The sequence below is a fragment of the Puma concolor genome, chromosome E1 (assembly GCF_028749965.1).
Source record: "Puma concolor isolate L17-30 chromosome E1, mPumCon1.1.hap2, whole genome shotgun sequence".
Lineage (NCBI taxonomy): Eukaryota > Metazoa > Chordata > Mammalia > Carnivora > Felidae > Puma > Puma concolor.
The window spans coordinates 20,250,579-20,258,360 of record NC_141680.1 but is presented as its reverse complement, the minus strand read 5'-3'; the positions used below and the strand labels follow the sequence as shown (position 1 = coordinate 20,258,360).

The following is a 7,782-nucleotide window of genomic DNA, read 5'->3' as shown; positions in this document are numbered from 1 at the left end:
AGGGGCAGAGAGAGAGAGAATCCGAAGCAGGCTCTGTTCTGTTGGCACAGAGCTCAACACGGGGCTTGGAACCCACAAACCGTTGAGTTCATACCTGAGCAGAGATTGCGATGCTTCACTGACTGAGCCACCCAGGCGCCCCGATGTTCAAAACAGCTTTATTCGTGATAGTCAAAATCTGGAAATCGCTTAAATGTCCATCATCGGATAAACGGCTAAGCCAACTGTGGCACATCCATACGGTGGAATTCTTCCCAGAAATAAGGAATGAACTACTTAGGCACACAACATGGGTGCATCTCAAAGACCTGCTGAATAAAAGAAGCCAGACACAGAAGAGTAAACACTAAATGATAATATTTATATGAAGTTCTAGAAAGGCAAAATTAATCTCTACAACAAAGGCAGGTCAGTGGTTGTTCAGGGTAAAGGACAATAAAGGGGAATAAGAACTTGAAATGTTCTACATCTCGACTGCAGTGGTAGTTACCCGGGTGTACACATTTGATAAAATTTAGGACTTGAGCACTTCGAATGGGTAGATTTTATTGCATGCAAAGTATACCTCAGAGTTGATTTTTTTTTCTTAATGAGACCAAAGAAAAACACTGTTTTATTAGGCTCCTTTCTATGACAGAAACCCCACTTAGGATAATTTTAGCACAGAAGAAATGCATTGGCTCATATAATCGGGTTAATCCAGGAGTAGAGTTAGCTTCAGGCATGGCTCAATCCAGGGGCTTATGGATATCTGCACAGCATATTCTCTCCATCTCTGAGCTTTTTCTTCTTTGTTGGCTTTGACCTCAAGCAGGGAACAGGATGGCCACCAGCAGTTCCATCAGCCTGGCAAATCTCACAAAAAAGCAAATGCCTCTTTCCCCGTAGCTGCTGCAAAACCACCAAGGGAAGTCTCCGTGTGTGTCCGGGGATCCATGCTTGCCTCTAAAGTCAAGGTCGGGGAGAAGTGGTCTTCTGAGGAGGCATTACCCAAAGTAAGGGCCGTGGACTCTGAGTAGGGACAGCTGACAGACGGCCATTACATTTCTCCATATACCCAAGGGGTGGTGTTATCACCCCTTCCTACCTCCAGACACCTCTGCAGTGGCCGGGCCTCAGGAACAGGGCCCAAACTCATTCAAGGCTCAAGTGTGCTTGGCTTCGACGTCACGGGCCTGCCTGTTAGTTAGATACAAGAGTCCAAACAGAAAGCGAGCACTAATCTCTTCCCCACCAGCCAAGGCAAACAGAAGGCCCTTCCTGCCTGTGCTGGGCTGTCTGCACCCAAGGAGGCTGGCGGGGGAGGGAGGAGCTCGGCCGCAGCTACTCTGGCCCGGGCCCAGAGGGAACGCCTTGGAGTTGACGGCGTCTGGACTTGCAGGACGAGCATCAAGGAGGGGAGGGAGTCCTCCCTGGGCTCTGGGTCTCGGCGGGCCCGGCCAGAGAGGAACGCAGCGTCTCAAGCCAGAACCACGATCCCTATGGGGTCCGGCCAGGGCAGGACAGCCAGAGAGGAAGCGGAAGGAAAGGTCACCTTTGTAGAGATAAGGACGGAAGGCACCCTCCGACACACTGAGACCCAGACCTCACTTCTGGAGCAGTGCACCTACATTAAGTGAGCATCTTCTCTGTGCCAGACATCTCCCAGGGTTCTCTGTGGAAGTGTCCTCCTGGAAGGGGAGAGAAGGGGGAAACAACGACTTCATTTTTGCATTCGGAAGCCTTGTATTCAGACACATTTCTAAAGGGCACTCTTATGCCCATCAAACAAATGAGGTAACAGACTCAGAGATGGGGGGCTTTACCCAAGGCTCCCAGCTAAGTGCCCCTGATCAGACTCCTGGGCCAAGGCTTATCCTTCCCCTCTCCCCAGCTCCAGGAGCTCAAAGCTCTTGCCTCTGCCTGGCTGTGAGTTGAACTGAGGTTATTTCTGACCCAGGTAAGCCAAGGCAGCTTAGGGCTACCTCCCAACCCGGCCCCCAAGGAGTACGGGCAAGAAAAGCCTGAGCTGAGGTCCACCGCCCTGTTTCCCACCAAGGTGCTGGCTGAGTCTGCCTGCCCAACCATCCTGTTTTCTGGGAAGCAGGTTAAATGGACGGCCTTGCCAAGAGCGTATACTCTGCCGCGGAATAGCTGGTGGTGGGCAGGGGGAAGACAGACCGAGGGAGAGAGAGCCAAGGCCAACAAGGGAAGGTGTGGCCAAGGCTCAGGCCCTCAGCGCCCGAGAAAGCCCGTGGGCCTGGCCCAGCTAGGCTCTGGGAAAGCAGTGTTCTCAGTTCCTGGCTCCACCCCTCATGTTGAAGGCAGGCTGGCCGTCCGGCTCTGCAGGCTGGTCTAGGAACAGCTGACGGCTTCCTGGAGCTCGCCATGCGCCTGCCCGTGAGTCCCCTGCACTGGCAGCCTGCCCAGGTGGCCCTCAGGCCAGGCTCCTGGAGTCTAGCTCTGTAGGGAAAGGAGGAGAGGCAGGGACAGGCTTCCGGAGACGTAGGCACCTCCGGAGGGGGTCCTGACCCTGAGGGCTGCCAGCTCAGGGCAGGGCCCAGATGAGCAAGCCCCATGCAGGCTGTGTGCCTTCCTAGATACCTCTGTCCAGGCCGGGAGCAGGGAACCAGGGGCCTCAGCCACCCGCCAGCTGTCACCTAGGCCACACGGCTGATGTGTTCTGAAAATGAGGTTAAATCTTGCCCTGCCCAGGGCTGGGATTCTAGGCCAACGGAGGGCCGAATTGGGGCGGCTGTGGGTCCAGGCTGGCTGGGAGCACTCACATCAGGGAGACCAGCCTCTCTGTGGTGCAGATACCCACCATGCTCCGTGAGACAGCAGCACCCACCCACTCACCTCCCGGGACTGGATGACCAAAGCGTTATGATACGCTTGTTAAAACCATATACTAATTATAAATACTTATTACCGAAAGAGCACTGGCAGCGGGAGTCCAAGGCTGCAGCCCCGAACCCCAGCGCTGCCCTATCCTTGGCTGTGTCTCCCGGCGAGTCTCCTGATCGCTTTTGCCTCACTCCCTCCATCCGTAGAATGAGGATCAAAAGAGGGCTCTGAGCGGCAGAGAAAATAATGGACGTGAAATTCTGCCAACTGCAAATGGTCACATCTCCTCGATCAGGCTCTGAAGGCCGGGCTGCCAGAATCTCTTCCATCTCTAGCTCGTGGGTGCATGGCCGGAGAGTTCTCTGGATGCTTCACAGAATCACCCGAGGAAGAGAAGACCAAGAACCAGTCCCTGGGTGCTCCCCTATCCCCGGCCACCCAGATCCAACTGGCCTTGCTGGGGAGCAAGCAGGCCCTGACGTGTTTGTAACGCTCCCCAGATTCCGAGCGCGACCAGAGTCTAGAAGCCGTGCGGCAGCCCACTTAGAGATCAGTGAGGACAAAGCCTGCATTTCCAGCCTCCTCACCAACTCCATCCATCTCGGTTTAGAAGAGAGACCTAGTGTGGCTCCAGTACCCACCACTGACAGCTCCGGGCTTCCTGGCTGTGGGCGAGCTCCTGCCCGTCCCACTTGGCAAGAAGAAAAGAGAGACTCTAGCTCCCAAGAGCACAGGGCCATTGCTCAAATGGGTTGCGAGCCTCACGCCTTTAAAAAAAACCCCAATCCCGCTAACTGGGTGGGGGGTATACGCGCATGGGGGGAAAACGCTGGAAGGATCTGTTTATTAGCAGACAGACGTTCTGTCTAGGTATGGGCGTTTCTGTGAGCCTTTTCATCCTCCTGTATTTTGAAATGCTTTATGGAAGGCAGTTCTATTACAGCTGGGGGGGAAAACAGTATTCAGTTTTATTTTTCATGTATTTCCTTTTGTACAAAATTGACTTTTTTTTTTGTTTTATTTTGCAAGCTTCTGGGGTAAGGAACAAGGAACACACTCAGGAACAAGGAGTTTGGGCGGGGGGTGGGGGTGGCAGGGCAAAGGGGCCTCAGGGCCGGAGAGCTGATTTAGAGGTAGCAAATGCTTAGCTATAAGGAATAATGTATCATCCCGTGCCCACGGTAGGTGGTGTGAATCTCATTTCTTGAAAGACCCATCCACCTCTTACCAAGAAGGGATAAACATCACTCCATGTCCCCCCCCCCCCCCACCCCCACCTCATGTTAACCTTTACCTTGAAGTTGTCCCTTCTCCTGGGCAGATCTTAATGTGGACGCTCCTGAGCAGACCCAGCCCTTTAAAAACGGTCTCTGGCAGAGCTGGTTTGGAGGCATGGCTGGGATGACCAGAGCCCGGGAGTAAGGGGCCCGAAGGAGGAAGGCTGGCCAGAAGGATGATCACGTGGTCAGGGTCCTGCAAACAGCCATCTTCTCCAGTGACGAGGGCTTGTAAGTCTGTACCTAGAAACCTAAGAAATACCTAGAGGGTTCATTTCCCTTGCTGACATATGAGGTTGATGAGTCCTGGGGTGGACCAGAGGGTCCTGCTTGCTGCCTGTTCACCTCCCTGTCCATCTATGGGCAGGCCTTAGCTGTGGGGGGAAGGTTCTGGTGCTTTGGGATCTGGTGACAGTTTTGCGAATTGGCATTCCTGGGTTGAGCCAGACATGTCACAAATTGGTATTTCTTCTTGACCATCCCCCAGCACGCAACCCCTAAACCCACCCAAGACAAGGCCTCGGCTCAGCCAAAATACCTGTGGGGTGGGCTGGTAAAGGTGGGGACAGGGCCATCTGCTGAGAAGCGGGGAGCCGCAGGAGGTGAAACAGGGATAGAGAACATCCAGCCAAGAAAAAGCAAGCTCCGGGGGCACGGCAGGGATTGGTTGGGTGGGGGAGGGGGGGTGAACTTGAATCCACTGGGAGGGTATTTTCAAAATGGCCAGGTAATGCTCCCAGGGAGTTCGCTGAGGCTCCCTCGGTTTTAAAGCATAGCTCAGGGGCGCCTGGGTGGCTCACCCGGTTAAGCGTCTGCCTCTTGATTTCGGCTCTGGTCGTGATCTCATGGTTCGGTTCGTGAGTCAGGCTTTGAGCTGACAGCACAGAGCCTGCCTGGGAGTCTCTCTCTCTGCCCGCACCCCCCCCCCCCCCCAACTGGTGCACACGTCCTCTCTCTCTCAAGATAAATAAGACACAGTACAAGTTCCTGCCCAGGTGCCTTCTCCCCTCCTGCCCCTAAACAGTTCTAACTTCTCAGGAAAGGTGGGCATCCCACAAGCCCCACACTGCTGCTCGCCCCTAAGACACCCCTCCCTTGGGCCCTGCACCTGCAGCTGGGGTCCTCTGAACCCTTACTGCACACAAACTGAGGAGACCCTATATTCTTCTGAATTCCAATCTGGGCAGGACTATCTCAATGCCCAGCCCTTCCCAATCCTCCACCAAAAAAAAAAAAAAAAAAAAGGAAAAATATATGTAAATCAATGCATCGGCCCAACAGCATTGTTTTAATGATTCGCTCTCAAGAGGATGGGGGAGGACATCCCAATCTGACCCCGGGAAGCCCTTCCTGTCCCGGAGCGGCCAGGTGGGTAAGGGGTGGCTTGGCAGCTGCTTGCCCGATGCACACTGCAAGAACAATAAGGATTTTTAGGGGCATTATGACTGAGTCAGAAAACACAGCTGCCCCTGAAAGTCCCTCATTTTTCTTGCTGTCCTTGAACTCTCTCCAGGTAAGTCGGCAGTCAACCCGCCCAGCCCAGGGGAGCCGAGGTGGAGTGGAGGGTCCCCTCACCCGACACTGGCCCACATCCCAGGGGGCCCTGAACGCTCTGTGGCGGGTAGGGCGGCCACCAGGTCTCCACCGCGGCACAATTTCTCCAGTGCCTGGCCTGGCCGGTGGCCAGCCTCACTGGCCCCATGGCACACCCAGGAATGACCAGCCTTTGCTGCACCCAGAGCCAACTCTCACCCAAGTGCTTTCTGCCCAGGGAGGGCTGTGGACCGGAATGGAAAGGAATCGTAAGTGGACGAGGGCAGTCCCAAGAGCTGGAGAACGCAGGAAGACCCGGGAGAAGGGTCATCTGGCCCGTGTCTTCACATGGGGGGCACGGACACCCACCTTGCAGAGAGACTGAGCTCCTGAGAAACTGAGTGGCAGTCACGGGCCTCAAGCGGCATGTGAAAACAAGACAGTCGGCTCCAGGCTTCCTCAGAGGCCAGGCCGGGACCAGGTTGGGTGGAGACCGGGGCTGGGGGTGTCAGGAAACCTGGGGGGAGAGCTGATCGGCTCTGGAAGCCCTCTTGAAGAACAACTGGAAAGACTCAAGACTCTAACGGGAAGCAGGAACTGAGCTCTGGTTGTTTCCCGCCGGCAGTCATGGCTTTGGTTACCCTGTCTCTAAAATGGGCCCAAAAGGAACAAAGCTTCCGGCAGCTCTCCCCTTTCAGAAAATCGAGAATTTCTGCTCTCTTGCGTAAGAGGCAAGGGACATGAAAAGCCGGCGGACACGGACCCTCTGTCCGTGGCAGGAGGCGTGAGGGTGAACCCTGAGACCCAGCACGCCGTGGGGGGGGCTGCCGTGTGAACGGGGACCTCAGTCCAGCGTTCCCCGTGCCCATCCTGCCCACTTCATCAGAGGTGAGCTCTACAAGAGGCAACAGCGTCAGGTGGGCCTAAGTAGGAACACAGGTCCCCAACCCCCTACAGAAACAGCCTGCGGTGGGCAAAGATGGCTGGGGTGTCCCGGATGGTTTTCAGATTCGAATCAACCCCTGACAGGCTCCGTGGGGAAGTGCAGGCTGGAGGAAAGAGGGGGTGGGGTGAGGGGATGGTCAGAAAGTGGCCAAGAAGGAAGAGGGTGGTGACCAATTTTTTTTTTTTTTTTCTTACGGGAGGATGAAACGGGCTTCCAGAATCAGAGCCTCGTTTACAGTCCTTCTCTACGGACCAGGCTGGACAGGCCTCCAGGGCAGCAGAGGCTCCCCCCCCAACCCCCGACCCTGGACCTTTGACTCCTGTGAACTTCACGGTCCAGAATGCCGCCCATCTGTGGAATGCCACCCATTGGTGGCTCACTTGTGCCCTGAAGCCAGGCCATTCCACCGAGGGCCCCAGCTCAGCTGGAACCTGCCCAGCTGGCCACTGGGAGCTTGCCCCACCCAGCCCGACCTGCCACCAGTCAGGCTGTGCCTACGCGACAGGCAGCCTCTCAGAGCATAGGTGGCCCTGCCACCACGAGAGCCTAACTCACGGAAGACAGCCCTGGTGCCATTATCTCTTCACTTGGAGAATGAAAGTTCCGAACTTCACTTGGAGCGTATATCACTCGGCGAACTTCACTCCGAGCTTCACTTGGAGCGTATATCACCCTCTCCAAGTAGTTTTCCCCTGCCCCGCAGACCCCAGGCCCCCTGGAAGTCGCCAGAGACAGCGAGAATCCTTTCCCTCTTGGAAGAATGGCTGGAAAGTGTTGGAGGGTGGGGGTCGGTCCAGGGTCAGACGGCAAGTCCTTGTTCAGGCTGAGGCACCGTGTGCCCAGAAACCCAGCTGCCTGGCTATAGCCTCACTCTCTCCCAGCTATGTTATGACAATGGTCCCCTCACCGGCCGCCTTCTGCCCTAACCAAGATCACGGCCATACACCCCCCCCCACCCCTGCAAAACCCAATCTGTCCCCCACACGCTAGGAACAAGACCCTCTGAACCGTTCAACAGCACGACTGCATAAGCCCCAACCCTGTTTGTATGAGCTGGTCCTGCTCACACGGGGGGAATGGGGTGCCTTGGCCCCAGTCCAGTGGAGTAGAGTAAGGGGGTGAGACCCAGCACCTTTGATAAGCTATGTAACCCTCGGCATCAGTCGGCTCCTCTGCAAGATCAAGGTGACCACCTGGTTC

The 7,782-nt window shown here is 55.6% G+C and overlaps 1 long non-coding RNA gene across 2 annotated transcripts; it reads right to left on the bottom strand.

Annotated features, from left to right (window-relative positions):
- Positions 1 to 340: 340 nt before the first annotated feature.
- LOC147574185 (uncharacterized) lies at positions 341 to 7,206 on the bottom strand. Of its 2 annotated transcripts, none has more exons than XR_015243980.1 (2): positions 4,121 to 7,206; positions 341 to 1,670 (listed from the first exon to the last, which is right to left on the bottom strand). It is a non-coding gene; the product is annotated as an uncharacterized LOC147574185 (long non-coding RNA). The 2 variants fall into 2 exon arrangements; XR_015243981.1 differs by lacking the exon at positions 4,121 to 7,206 and adding an exon at positions 2,912 to 4,098.
- Positions 7,207 to 7,782: the final 576 nt, after the last annotated feature.